Source organism: Saccopteryx leptura, chromosome 3, assembly GCF_036850995.1.
Source record: "Saccopteryx leptura isolate mSacLep1 chromosome 3, mSacLep1_pri_phased_curated, whole genome shotgun sequence".
NCBI lineage: Eukaryota > Metazoa > Chordata > Mammalia > Chiroptera > Emballonuridae > Saccopteryx > Saccopteryx leptura.
In genome coordinates, this window is record NC_089505.1 from 187,726,056 (window position 1) to 187,740,882 (window position 14,827).

Genomic DNA, 14,827 nt, shown 5'->3' on the forward strand with positions numbered 1-14,827 from the left:
GTGCGCGCGCACCCAGAGCCGGACTTCCTGGACCCCGCGGGCCCCGCCTACCGCCTACCAGGCCACTCACGCGCGTCCGCGGGAGCCGTGCACCGCCCACCGCCCACCGCCCACACGCCGGCCCCGCTCCCCCAGACCCGAGGCCGCCCCACAAACCTAACCGGCGTCGCCACTGTTCCGCGCAGACGCACCCGAAGGCTGTTTACTTTCGTTTCTGCGGCAAACTTCCCCAGGCCCAGGAGGGAAAAATTCGCGGGGGTATCAGGAGCCCCTTTCACGCCGCAGCAGCCTCGCAGGATGGGCCAGTGCAGGGCGCCGGATCCGCACGGCGGCCGAGGGGCAAGGCTCGTGGACTCGGGGACACCAGCCGCAGGGGCCGCCCGGGGCCGCCCTGCCGTGCTGCGCTCACCGCCCGGCCCCGCGGGCCTCGCCGTGCTGCGCTCGGTCGCGCTCCGTCGCCCACGGGGACCGCGCGCTTGGTGGCGGGGGTGGGTGCCGGGGCCGCTCGCCGCAGGGACCGCTCGCCGCCAGGGCCGGTTCCGGAGTCTGCGGCGTCCGCGGGCCGAGTGAGCGAGCCTGAGGGCGGGCGGCGGGGCGTGGACTGCTCGCTCTGCCTCCACCCCCTCCCCTGCGGAGGAAGACGGGGAGAGCGCCCGCCCCACGGCCGGCGGGGCCGGCCCGGGGTCTCAGCCAGAGCGCTTCGGGTGTACTCTGTTGGAGAGCGGTGTGCGAGACCTTGAGAGAAGAGGAAAGGTTACCGAGTCCTAGAAACCTCCGTCATGGGGCGAGGCAGCGAGGCAGCGCGGCCGAGTGGACAACGACTGGTGGGTTACCCCGGGTGGGGTCTGAGCTCTGCGCTCCACGGCCCTGGACCCTCCGGCAAATGACCGCTCTCTCGTATCTCTTCACCTGTAGATTGAAGGTAATAAAATCTCTGCGGGGCTGTGAAGGAAGAGATATGTATTGTGCAGCCTTTTAAAAGTGGTGATTGGGAAGTCTCAAGCAAAATGGGAAGTGCGGATTAGAGTGCAATATCAAAAAGCAGATTATATACACTGCATGATTTCATCCTGTAAAAAGGTACAGTTAAGTGCATGAGAAGCCACAAACAAAGAAAATATTTCTAAAAAACATATCAGATAAAAGACTTATGCAAAATACGGTTGACCCTTAACATCTTGGCTTTGTACTGTGAATTGAATCTTTGGAGGGTTTTGTGCAGAAGAGAAGCATGTTTTAAAATTTAGAGTCTGAATTATAATAGGATCGCGCTGGCTGCTGAGTTGAAAATATACTGCAAAGGAACAAAAGCAAAGCAGGTTTGGAGGTTATTGCAATAATCCAGACGGTGAGAATGGCTTGGATGAGAGTGATAGCAATAGAAGTAAGGAAGAACTGTCTGATTCTGAATAAAATACGAAGGTGGATGTGACAGGATTAGTTTACAAATCAGAAACGGTGTAGGGAATAAAATAACTGGAAAGTTTTTGTTCTGAACATAATTTAAGGGCAGAGTTGAATAGTGCCAATATCAAGTTTGTGAAAATACTGAATTCTGTTTGAAAATGTTGTCTATTAAACATCCAGGTGGAGATGTCAAGTAGGCAGGTGTTTATATGAATATGAAGTTTAAGGAAGGGGTGCAGGTTAACAATGTAAATTAGAATGTCATGAACACTTGGATGGTATTTAAAGCTATGAGGCAAGATATCAAGGGAGGAAATGTACTATAGATAGAAAAGAGGTCTGAGGAATGAACACTGAGGTCCTGCTATGTTTAGAGGTTGATGAGATGAAGGAAAATAGGGAAACTAGGTGGGGCAGGGGATCCTTAAGAGAGTGATCAGGTGTGCCAAATGCTGCTACTATGTCAAGAGAGATGAACAGAGAATTCACCATTGGATTTGGTAATATGGAAATTGTCAAGGACCACAGTAATGTAAGTTTTTGTAGTATGGTGGGAGTAGATTCAAGAAAATGTTGGAGGATGTGGGGAGAAAACATAGACCATGAAGATGGTTAGGTCTTAAAAGAAATTTTTCAGACATGGGAGTGACAGCAGTAGTTGGAGGGAAGTGGTACAAGAAATTATTAATATCCTGTATTTATTCTAAGACACTTCATAGTATATTGGAGAGACAGTTGTTCCATAAAAGTGTTATTTAATAAGGGGAATGGTAGAGGTATGTGCTGGGTGCTATGGCAACAAGAAAAAGTTCTAGTTGAGAGGATGATAATCTGACTCAACAGGAACAGAATCAGGAAAGACTCCACAAGGGAAGTCACTCTTGTGTTGAATCTTAAATTACAAGTATAGGAATTCCTATTCAGGTCTTAACACACAGAATCAATCTTTTCACTGAAAACAATAATGGAACATGGACAGAACATGTAAAATGACTGTTTGAAGGTATTAAAGAGCAACTAACACAGGGAGGATTAAACAGGCTACTGTCCTTGAGAAAAAACTACAAAGTGAGCTCTAGTGAGCTCCATGTTCATTCACAGCTTTTTTTCTGAGGGTATTTCTCATTGTGTGCAAAGGATCATAGAGCCCAAGCAGAAAATCCCGGCTCACTGGTTGAGTAGGTCTGAGTCTGGAACTTTAGGAGCAAAATCTCAGGAGGGAACTAAAGAGAAATGACTCAAAAATTGTCCATTGAAATTACACTCCAGTACTGTAATTGGCGGATGGCTAAACTGCACATATATAGGGACAGACTCTAAGAAACCCAACAGGTAAGAGCAGATCAAAGGCTAAGAAGCTGAGCAGAGTTTTCAGTAGCTTCATAGTACTAGGGAAATAAATGTTGGAGTTCAAGCACTGCCAAGCTGGAGGAGCCCTGAAAAACACCCTCATCTATCTCTTGATAGCTCAGAAAAGGGACAGTTCCTATGAGTCAGGACCATGCCTGTTTTTTTGTTTTGTTTTGTTTTTGTATTTTTCTGAAGCTGGAAACGGGGAGGCAGTCAGACAGACTCCCACATGTGCCCGAACAGGATCCACCCAGCACGCCCAGCAGGGGGCGATGCTCTGTTGCGACCAGAGCCTCTAGCACCTGAGGCAGAGGCCACGGAGCCATCCCCAGCGCCCGGACCATCTTTACTCCAATGGAGCCTTGGCTGCGGGAGGGGAAGAGAGAGACAGAGAGGAAGGAGAGGGGGAGGGGTGGAGAAGCAGATGGGCGCTTCTCCTGTGTGCCCTGGCCAGGAATCGAACCCGGGACTTCCACACGCCAGGCCGAGGCTCTACCACTGAGCCAACCTGCCAGGGCCAGGACCATGCCTGTTTTAACCTGCACGGGCTACACATAAAATACTATGGACAGGTTGCTGAAACAACACACATTTATTTTCTTACTGTTTCTAGAGGCTGGCAGTCTGAGATTAGGGTGCTAGCCTGGCTAGTTTCTGGTTAGGCCTCTCTTGTTGACTTGTAGTTGGCCACCAGCTTGCTGTATGTTCACATGACCTCTGTGTACAAGTGGAGAGGAAGAAAGCTCTATGGTATATCTTTTTAGAAGGGTACAAATCCCATCATGAGGGTTCCATCCTTATGACCTCATCTAAACCTAATTACCTGCTAAAGGCCTCATCTATAAATGTCAGCACACTGGGGGTTTAAGGAGTCAACATAAGAATTTGGGGTAAGGGACAGTTCAGTCCATAGCAATATCTTCAAAGCTCTAACAAAACCCAGTTCTAACTCACCTAAGAAAGGGCCCAGAGTCAGTCATCTGCCCCAGCAGTTTGCAGCACAAAGCTTTAATTTGCTTCTAATTAACCCCATGGGTCCCAAAATGCCTTATTAAGTAGGCTCTGCTCTTCCCTAAATTGCACAGGAACCCTGGGAGTTTTCTTAGGATTTCTGCTTTTAAACTGTGGGAGGTAAGAGCCTTGGAAAGTCTGATCTGTCCACCAGCAGTGGTGCTCCTTACCCTGCCATTGTGAAGTTACTGTTAAGTTTATGTTATGCACAACCTCATAACATTTTTTTCAGAGATAGCTGTGCCCTAGTTTGTTCAGAGCCCTCACAACCTCCAGGTGCCCCCAGAGTGGACTCCAAAGGGTAACACCTTCATCTACATTCACTGAGCCATTGTCCCCAAAACAGAGAATCCTGCCCGGGCAGTTGGCATAGAAAGTTATTTAAAATAGTAAGTATCTATACACTTACTTTATTACTATTACTTTCTTTAAAACAATTTCAGAGGTGGGTCTAAGATGGTAGGATAAGAGGACATGGAGCTCACCCCTTTTCATGAACATACCAAATTCACATCTATATTTAGAGCAGTTCCTCCTGAGAGAGAACTGAGGGACAACTCAACAGTTGTGATGCTATAGCATCACAAATAAGAGATGCATAGAGATGGGGAACTGCAGGGTCTCTATAGAGTCTGAGGGAACCCACCAGGATTGGAGAAGCCAGTGAGCACCACTATTTGCATTCTTCTTGCTCATGGACAGCACAGGTGGGAGCTCCATCTGGGTGCTCTGGTTGACCTGCAAGGATGCAGTAGTGTGTCCCCAGTCATGTACCCTCCCTGAACTAGCTTCAGTATGGGCAAGAGTGTGCTATAGTGGATACACACAGCTCCCCCTCCCCTACATGGAGCTAGATCCAGTAGGCCAATAGAGTGCTGAAGCTCACCCACACCAGTTCACTAGTGTGCATACCTATTGGGTTGCCCTTCCCAGAGCAAAAGTGGAACCACCAAGGAATGGTGGTCACAGTGTACATACTGTTGGGCAGCCCTGCCTGCAGAATAAGAAGAAATTGGGGCACAGAAGTGCTCAGGCCCATGGGGGAGTCCAACTCAGATGGGGCTCCCCCTCCCCCCCTGTTCCTGTAAGCAGGGGAGATTCAGGTGCTCCCTACCAGGTTTGCTGTGACTTCTTCTTTGCTCCTTGATTTCTGAGAGCTGTTCTTGTAGTCCAGAGTTGGTTTTTCATGCTGATTGTTTCTAAACTGTTTGTATTCCAGTTTGGTGGTGAGAGCTGGGAGTCTGTGCGTTTGCCTACTCCACGGCCATCTTCAGGTCCGCAGAAACCCTTTTGACGAAGAAGATGGCTAAAAGAAGAAGAGATGAGGAGTATCGTACTTTTCAGCAGGAATAGACAGGAATTCTCCTTTGTGGAGAGAGCAGGTTCTGCAGTGTGTCTATGCATCAATGAAACAGTAAAATATAAAGCGGCACTTCAACACACGCCATACATTTGCATCGAAATATCCAGCGGGGGACAACAGGAAGGAAAGCATGTCGAGAGCTACTGTGCAGAGTGCAAGCTAGTCAGCAGCAACTCCATGTTTGGACCCACAAGGTGACTGGAATTCAGCTAGCTTTTCTGGTGCTTTAGCAATTGTGAGAAACGGAAAGCCATTCACAGATGAGGAGTATGCCAAAACATTCATGCTTGATGTTGCCAATGAACTTTTTGATGACTTTTCTGATAAAGACAAGATAATCAAACAAATAAAAGACATGCCTCTGTTGGCAAGAACTGTTCACAATCGTACCATCATGATGGCAAATCAAATTGAGGCAACACAAGTAAAGGACATAAAGGCAGCACCATTCTTTTCTCTCGCTTTGGATGAGTCAACAGATGCAAGCCATTTATCCAGTTCAGCGTGATAGCAAGGTATGCTGTCGGTGATACACTGCGTGAGGAAAGTTTTGCTGTTTTGCCTATGAAAGAGACAACAAGAGGGGAAGATTTATTCAAGTCTTTCACTTAGTTCGCTAAAGAAAGAAATCTACTGGCCTTGGCCAGTTGGCTCAGTAGTAGAGCGTCGGCCTGGCATGCGGAAGTCCCGGGTTCAATTTCCGGTCAGGGAACACAAGAGAAGCGACCATCTGCTTCTCCACCACTCCCCCTCTCCTTCCTCTCTGTCTCTCTCTTTCTGCAGATGGGCAGAGCATCTCCCCCTGGTGGGCGTGCTGGGTGGATCCCGGTCGGACGCATGCGGGAGTCTGTCTGACTGCCTCCCGTTTCCAGCTTCAGAAAAATACAAAAAAAAAAAAGAAAAGAGAGAAAGAAAGAAATCTACCAATAGATAAACTTATTTCGGTGTGTACTGATGGTGCTCTGTGCATGGTGGGGAAAAACAGAGGATTTGTAGCGCTTCTTCGTGAACATGAAAAGAGACCCATCCTAAGTTTTCACTGCATCCTATATCAGGAGGCGCTTTGTGCTTAGATGTGTGGTGAGCAGCTTGGTGACGTGATGTCGCTGGTCATTCGGGTGGTCAACTTTATTGTTGCCTGAGCTTTAAATGATCGCCAGTTTAAAACACTGCTGGATGAAATTGGGAATAATTATCCTGGTCTGCTTCTGTACAGCAATGTGCATTGGTTGTCAAGAGGGAAGGTGCTCAGCTGTTTCGCGGCTTATCTGAGCAAAATCTGGACTTTTCTTGAAATGAAAAATGCCGAGCATCCTGAGTTTGCTAACACTGAGTGGTTCCTGAATTTCTATTTCGTGGGCATGACTGAACATCTGAACCAGCTCAATGTGAAAAGGCAAGGCGTTGGAAATACAGACTTATCCCTTCAACAAGCACTGTTTGCATTTGAAAACAAGCTGGAACTCTTTATTGCTGACATTGAAACAGGTCATTTACTACACTTTGAAAAACTGGGAGAATTTAAAGATGTATGCACAGCAAGTGACCCTGCTCAACATCTTGATCTCCAACAGCTAGCGGGCTTCACATCTAATCTCCTGCAGTCATTCAAAGCGCACTTTGGAGAATTTCATGAGCGCACTCGTCTTTTTAAGTTAATCATCCATCCACACAAGTGTGCAGTGGACAGCGCCGACCTGAGTTACATCCCCGGTGTCTCCGTCAGAGATTTTGAGCTACAAGCTGCTGACCTGAAGGCCTCAGACATGTGGGTGAATAAGTGTAAGTCACTGAATGAAGACTTGAGAAGACTGCACGACAGCAAGCAGAGTTGGCGAGCAAACAGAAGTGGGGAGAAATGAAAAAACTTCAACCCACGGACCAGCTGATTGTCAAAACTTGGAACACGCTTCCTGTCACATACCATACACTGCAGTATGTGAGTATTGCTGTACTGACAATGTTTGGTTCTACGTATGCATGTGAGCAGTCTTTCTCACATCTAAAGAACATTAAGACCAACCTACAATCACGTTTAACGGATGGAAGTCTCAATCCCTGCATGAAGCTTAACCTCACCACGTATCAACCAGACTAAAATGCCATCAGCAAAACTATGCAGCACCAGTAGTCACATTAATGATAGGAAGTATTTTATTCATCATTGGTTAGCAACAGCATAACTATGTTATTAAAAAGAATTCAGAGACATTGTACTTTAAAAGTGTTGGTCTTACATAAAATGCACACATTTACTTGTATTTAGTGATAAATATATTGTATGGCTCTCACGGAATTACATTTTAAAATATGTGGCATGCATGGCTCTCTCAGCCAAAAAGGTTCCCAACCCCTGTGCTAGAGAAATGACATACATAGATGCATAGACAGAGAAGGAATCCATCAAATACCATGCATAAATGCATAACCAATCTAGCGAGGCAGCTCAGAAAGAAAATAAATCTCCAGAGTGGATACAGCATCAGCGCAGTGTATGGATGTCCCAGATTCTATCCCCAGTCACGGCACACATGAAAAGTGACCGTTCCCTCTCCCCTTTTTTTCTTCCCGTCTCACAACCCATGGCTCAACTGGTTTGAGCATTGCCCCTGGCTGCTGAGGGTAACTCAGTTGGTCCAAGCATTGGGCCGCATTTGCAAAGGATAGTTCCATTGATTCGATCATTGGCCCTTGTTGGGGGTTGCTGGGTGGATCCTTGTCAGGGTGCATGCAGGAGGCTGTCTATCTCCCCTTCTCTACTTAAAAGAAGAGAAAAAAAAGAAATCTCCAGAACATAAAAGAAATCTCCAGAAAACATACTTAAACACATGAAAATATGATATAAATGACAGGGAATTCGAGATTGCAGTTCTGAAAATACTCCATGAGATGCGAGAAAATACAGACAGGCGATTTAATACACTCAGAAAAATCAATAAGCAAAATGAGTAGCTTCCCAAAGAGATAGAAACATAAAAAACAAAAAAACAAATTCTAGAGATTAGGAACTCAATAAAAATGATCAAGAATGAAGTAGTGAGTACAGGAAGTAGAGCTAACTAGATGTGGGAAAGGAATTAGTGGTATCTAAGATAGAAATCAAGAAATGATGCAGAGGAAAGAAGAGAGAGATTTGAGCATTAAAAAAAATTGAGGCCCTGGCCAGTTGGCTCAGTGGTAGAGCGTCTGCCTGGCGTGCGGAAGTCCTGGGTTCGATTCCCAGCCAGGGCACACAGGAGAAGCACCCATCTGCTTCTCCACCCTTCCCCCTCTCCTTCCTCTCTGTCTCTCTCTTCCCCTCCCGCAGCCAAGGCTCCATTGGAGCAAAGTTTGCTTGGGCGCTGAGGATGGCTCTGTGGCCTCTGCCTCAGGTGCTAGAATGGCTCTGCGGCAGAGCGATGCCCCAAGATGGGCAGAGCATCGCCCCCTTGTGGGCATGCCGGGTGGATCCCAGTCGGGCGCATGCAGGAGTCTGCCTGACTGCCTCCCCGTTTCCAGCTTCGGAAAAATATATATAAAAAAAAATTTTTTTTGAGAAAACTGTAAGAACTATCTGACTTTTTCCAGAAAGAGCAGTAAAATACAGACTAGAAGAAGAAGAGAGGGAGAAGAAAACTTAGAGCCTAGTCAAATAAGTAATTGATAAGAACTACCCAAAGCTATGGAAAGAGCTAGATCCTTGAATCCAAGATGCAAACAGAACACCTAGTTACCTCAATTCAAAGAGGCCTTCTCCATGGCACATTGTATTGAAACTGTCTAAAACTGGCCCCAGCAGGTTGGCTCAGTGGTAGAGTGTTGGCCTGGCCTGGCATGTGGATGTCTTGGGTCTGATTTCTGGTCAGGGTACACAGGAAAAGTGACCATCTGCTTCTCCACCCCTCCCCCTCTCACTTCTCTCTCTCTTTCTCTTCTCCTGCAGCCATGGCTTGATTGGAGCGAGTTGGCCCTGGATGCTGAGGATGGCTCCATGGGTCTGCCTCAGGTGCTAAGAAGAGCTTGGTTACTGAGCAACGGAACAATGCCCCATATGGGCAGAGCATTGCCCCAAATGGGCTTGCTGGGTGGATCCTGGTTGGGGTGCATGCAGGAGTCTGCCTCCCTCCTCTCACTGAATTAAAAAAAAAACTGAAATTAATGACAGAGAAAGAATTCTCAAGGTAGCCAGGGAAAAGAAGAAAGTAGCATTATGTTATCATCAGACTTCTCAGCAGAAATTCTATAAAGCAGTAGAGAGTGAAACCAAACGTTCAAACCACAAAAGAGAAAAATTACCAGCCACGAGTAAGAAATCCAGCAAGTTATCATTAAATATGAGGAAATACAGTAGTGGGATTCCTGATTCACACCAGTTTGGCAGAACCAGTACCTAATTTTTTTTGTTGAGTTTGGCGAACCAGTTGTTAAAATGGCACTTACAATCAGGGTTCTCTTTAAAGTGGGTGCCTGGGCAACCACCCAATGTGGAAATCACAAATTTATATTCCTTATTCTTTTTTAACGTTCATCTGTGCAACACCGTATTCTAAGCACCTGTAGTGATTAATGTTCATTTTGTCCATAGGTGAAAAAAATTTAACAGGACTATGCTTGTAATATTTATTCATCTCATAAAACTCATTATACCTTTGATTAAATACCACATTTCAGTTCCCTTGCATTTGTTACTTCAGTAAACAAACATATAAAAAGTGCCAAAAAAACCAGGGGGTGACAAGCTGTCATTGGAAATATCTTAATAGTTTTATTGTCTTTTGTCAAGTGTTATGTTTTCATTAATATTTTAAAACTCTTATAATCTAGTTTTGTGAACCTCTTTTATTATTCTTAAGTATTAAATATGTGAAATAATAAACTACCTTTTTTTTTTTTCCTGAAGTGAGAAGCGGGGAGACAGACTCTCATATATGCCCAACAGAGATATACCAGGCATGCCCACCAGGGGGCGATGCTCTGCCCATCTGGGGCATTGCCCCATTGCAACCGGAGCCATTCTAGTGCCTGAGGCAGAGGCAATGGAGCCACCCTCAGCGCCTGGGCCAACTTTGCTCCAATGGAGCCTTGGCTGTGGGAGGGGAAGAGAGAGAGAGAAAGGAGAGGGGGAAGGGTGGAGAAGCAGATGGGCACTTCTCCTGTGTGCCCTGGCTGGGAATCAAACCCAGGATTTCCACACACTGGGCCGATGCTCTACCACTGAGCCAACTGGCCAGGGCCTAAACTACCTTTTGATATATCGTTTTTTTATATTTAAAACGGTCATTAGGGCAGATAACTGGGTTGTTAAATTCTTTGAATCCAACCACTGGGTTGGGGATACACTTGGGTGTTTTTCAGTTTCTTATGATCTCAGCAGTGCAATGAAAAGTGTGTTTGTTGTCATTCATCCAGCCTCTGGAAGTTTTGCTTTTCAGAATATTGTCTGCCACAGAATGAATGTCTCAGTGAGGTTTTCAATCTCAACCAGAATCCCTGACCCTCAAACTGTTAGGCCCTTGATAAATCAGAGGTCCAGCTGAGATTCTTCCTTTTCCCACTATGATCTCATTAGGGTCTTTGGGGGTTATTTCTTTAAAATGACCTCTGTTTGCCCCTGGCCAGTTGGCTCAGTGGTAGAGTGTTGGCCCAGTGTGTGGAAGTCCTGGGTCTGATTCTCAGGGCACACAAGAAAAGCTAACATCTTCTTCTCCACCTCTCCCCCTGCTCTCCCCCCCCCCCCCCCCAGCAGCCACAGCACAACTAATTCAAGCAAAGTTGGCCCCGGTGCTGAGGATGGCTCCATGGCCTCAGCCTCAGGCACTAAAATTGCTCAGTTGCTGAGTATCACCTGGTAGGGGCTTGTCAGATGGATCCTGGTCGAGGGGCATGCGGGAGTCTGTCTCTGCCTCCCTGCCTCTCACTTAATTTTAAAAAAAAATGACCTCTGTTCAGTGTGCCCTGACCTAGTAATCTCTGATCCCTCAACAGTGTTCCTTAACCAGAGTGGCTTTGAGCATGAACTCTGGAAAAGGCTGCCTTGGTTGGAGCCTCAGCTTTGCCATTTGTAGTGGTGGTACTCTTGTCAAGTTAGTTCAATTCATTAAGTCTCAGTTTACCCCTCTGCAAAAGTGAAGATAATAATAAAGGCTTACAGACTGCCAGCTCATACTGGGAGAAATCAGCACAAAATACAGACCTTCCATCAGTGATTCAGGAGTTCAAGTGACATGTGACGTGATTCCTGGTAAACTTTCCTCAAAGTATTTTAATGAAAGAGAGGACTATATGAATTTACATTTCACTGCATCTATCCACTTTACAGAAAGAAATAGTAAAAGGCAAAGAGAAATCAGACATACTAGTCTATATGACCCAAGTCAGGATCAGCCCCAGGACTACTGGGATCCTAGACAGTGTGTCAGACTGTTTCAGGGGCTTCTGGAAAAGATTACCCCATGACAAAACTAAGGGCCTATGGACATCCTGCACATCAGGTGAGCTAACTATGGAAGGCCAGTATTTTATAGATGGGGAAACTGAGGCCCAAGTGGGTTGATATGATAGTTTAAGAGCTCTCAGTCAGGTACTGGCAGAATTGGGATTAAACTCGGGACTCTATCACCTTCTGCTACCTCCCCCAGTCCTCCACAATGTCAGACTCTTCTTCAGCTCCTCCTCCTTTGTTCATTAGGCACTACAGACCTAACCCATTTGCTGACAGAATCTGACACTATTACTATAAATTTTGTTCTAATTTTATATACCTTATTGCATGTTTTTATAACATCATAATCAGATTCCAAAATTCATTTGTTTTGTTTTCACTAGGCTATTGCATATTTCCATGTAGACATAAACTGTGCTTATTGAATTCCTTAGGATTGTTCAATTAGTATAAAACCACTTGACCAAAAATGGCAATAGGACTGAAGAACTAAAAAAAACTTCAGCTTCAGGCAAGGATGGGTCCAGGTGTTCACAAACCCATCATTAGGAAGTTGTCTCTTTATATAGTCTAGATGAGCTCTCCTCAGCACTGGCTTCCTTTTCAGGCTAACACTCCCTCTGTCATGGCCTCTGACCAACTTACATAGTTATAACTTTGAGTCCAGAAGCAGGAAGTCTCCCTTTGCCAGTAGATGAGTGAATTCCTGAGTTTAATCTCATTGCCTGGCTTGAATTTTCTGGGGCATCGTACGTTGATTGATCAAGGCTGTCGGGTGCCACTCCTTGATACAAAGGAGGTATCACTCTTATGAAAGCCACATGGGTTGACAAAAGGCATGATTCCCAAAGGAACATCAGGGTGTTTACATTAGAAGACATGGGAATTGATGTGGAACACACACAGATAACTGTTCATAACACTTCCATTGTAACAGCCCAGTGGATGGCCATGGTAGTCTTTGTCATTACCCTGATCACAGGCACTTAGGTTGCTTCCAAAGAGGAATCAGATACTCTGGGTTCAAATCCCACATCCAACTCTATAGTTGTGACAATAGGGCAAATGCCTCAGCCTAACTTTGCCTCAGTTTCCTCATCTGTAAGGTGAGGTCAGCAATAGTACTTGCTCATAGGGGTATTATGAGGATTAAATGAGCTAATGGTACATGTGAAGGATTTATATCAGCCTCTGGAACATATTAAGCATCCAATACATGTTAGCTATTATTATAACTAGCATTGCTAAGAAAACAAACATTTAATTTAGAAAAGTGCTTTTACTTCTATGTATTTCTTTAGAATACATTCCTGTAAGTGGCATTGCCTGGCCAAAGGTCCAACTGTGTTTATAGCTCTTGCTATCTATTGACAGATAGCTCTCAGCAGTACTGAGCCAGTTAATAATGTCACAGCAAAATGCCCCGTGAGGTGAGGGTACAATTCAAGTGATCTCACATTATTTAGTCTTGTCTGGAGCAACATTTTCCTTTAAGTAAGGGAAAAACAAAATACCTGGTGCACATATCCAGCAGGTGAAGGCTGTCTGGAGTCGTCTGGGCTATCCCATGGTTCCTAGACAGTCCCACCGCTGAACTGCTCAGATGCCATCTTGGCCCTACATCCCCAGCTTGCCACTGTTTCTGGAGCTCATGAACTCCCTCCTGAAACCTGTGCCCGTCTTCTTCTCTCACACTCTAGAGCTGCCAGGGATTACTCTTGAAATTCCTGACACTTTTACACTGAGCAACATAAGGCTCTTTCTTCTCTCTTTGCTTTCTACCAACCTTCACCCCCACGAGGCTCTAGGACCTAACTGCATAGCCAGAGAGGATTTTCTGAATCCTAAAAGGCCCTGTGCTTCTAAGAAAATCAATGTGGCTGCGGCTTTTTTATTTTAACAGCAATTCCCACTGCCCTGCTGATGCTGAATATAATTTCATTTTAAGTATTAAGCACTGAGATTTTAAAAATCAGCATTCCCTGTAAGAAGGTGCTAGGTGCTATGGGAACTATGGTCCCAGCCATCGAAGTGCTAACTTTGCTTGGAAGGAAGAGTTAATATTCATGGCATATTCAAAGCCAAGCTATCTCAGGGTGATGGGACTTTGGAAAATTGGAAGGGCAGTGAGGAATCTTCCCTGGAATCTGTCAATCTTCTCACCCCACTCAGGAACGGAGAGCGTCACCTGGCTGGCTACAGAATGCACCCCTCTGACATGTAGAATTGGTGACTTCACAGACCATACAGTGTGGCATCTGCTTCCTCACTCAAAGGGTTCTGAGGTCCAGCAGCTCCACAAGGACCACAGCAGGAGCTCTACAGCCTGGCGCTGCTCTGTTTTCACCTGCCACACTCACTGTGGCTGTGCTCCACTGAGTGCAAGGGAGAACACAGTGAGTTCATGCTACCTGAAGGCATCCTTAGTCACCAGTGAAAAGAAGGAAGACAGTTGTCCAGGGAATTTCTCAGCGTAGCTGGTACCTTCCTGTCCTCTCCAAAGTACAATCTCCAATCAAGAGCCAGGGTTAGGGTTCTGCAAGCAAGGAAGTAGAGAAACCAGGAAGTGTGCAATAAGACCTACTCAATCAGATGGCTACGCTATCTTTCCACCGGGTGCTCACAAGGATGCATCCTCATGCACGGTGATGCTGCAGCCTCGCCGAGAGCCAAACTGCTGCCAAAATCCAGGAGAAGGGCTGAGCTGGGTATGGAATGGTGCAGACCTCACTCTTCCAACAAAGATTCAGGGAGCATTACCCAAGCAGGGACAACTGGATAAGACTGGTCCATTTCTGCTTTTACAAAGTCGAGTGAAGGAGACAGACTATAACCAGATGGTCCTAGTGCTTGAAACACAGACAATGAGGATGACCCTAGGTGTTTCTTATATAAGTAAAATGCCACAGAGATGTTTTAAGAGACAGGAGAGCCTGACCAGGCGGTGATGCAGTGGATAGAGCGTCGGACTGGGATGCAGAGGACCCAGGTTCGAAGCCCCAAGGTTGCCAGCTTGAGCACGGGCTCATCTGGTTTGAGCAAAGCTCACCAGCTTGAGCCCAAGGTAGCTGACTCGAGCAAGGAGTTACTCGGTCTGCTGAAGGCCACGGTCAAGGCATATGTGAGGAAGCAATCAATGAACAGTTAAGGTGTTGCAACGAAAAACTGATGATTGATGCTTCTCTCTCCCCGTTCCTGTCTGTCTGTCCCTATCTCTCTCTCTCTCTGTCCCTGTAAAAAAAAAAAAAAAAGAAATGCAGAGCACAGAACAGGGT

The 14,827-nt window shown here is 46.0% G+C and overlaps 2 protein-coding genes and 1 long non-coding RNA gene across 9 annotated transcripts in view; 1 reads left to right on the forward strand and 2 right to left on the reverse strand.

The window, feature by feature from the left end:
- RIPK1 (receptor interacting serine/threonine kinase 1) overlaps nt 1–4,978 on the reverse strand; it is a 58,118-nt gene extending 53,140 nt beyond the window's left edge. The window contains exon 1 of one of the 5 annotated variants that reach the window (XM_066377049.1): nt 4,883–4,978. The gene's annotated coding sequence lies outside the window, so the exon portion shown is untranslated. Of the gene's footprint in view, nt 1–156; nt 1,187–4,882 lie in introns of those variants that run through there. The other 4 variants (XM_066377048.1, XM_066377046.1, XM_066377047.1 and 1 more) reach the window with 4 other exon arrangements.
- NQO2 (N-ribosyldihydronicotinamide:quinone dehydrogenase 2) overlaps nt 1–14,827 on the reverse strand; it is a 698,677-nt gene that overhangs the window by 665,501 nt on the left and 18,349 nt on the right. Inside the window, exon 8 of one of the 2 annotated variants that reach the window (XM_066377065.1) lies at nt 5,557–5,693. The exons of the other annotated variant lie outside the window; for it this stretch is intronic. The gene's annotated coding sequence lies outside the window, so the exon portion shown is untranslated. Of the gene's footprint in view, nt 1–5,556; nt 5,694–14,827 lie in introns of those variants that run through there. 2 annotated transcript variants of the gene reach the window in all.
- On the forward strand, nt 1,096–10,948 carry LOC136400422 (uncharacterized). 2 transcript variants are annotated; one of them, XR_010750302.1, is made up of 3 exons: nt 1,096–1,233; nt 1,265–1,348; nt 9,054–10,948. It is a non-coding gene; the product is annotated as an uncharacterized lncRNA (long non-coding RNA). The 2 variants fall into 2 exon arrangements; XR_010750303.1 differs by lacking the exon at nt 9,054–10,948 and adding an exon at nt 4,988–5,075.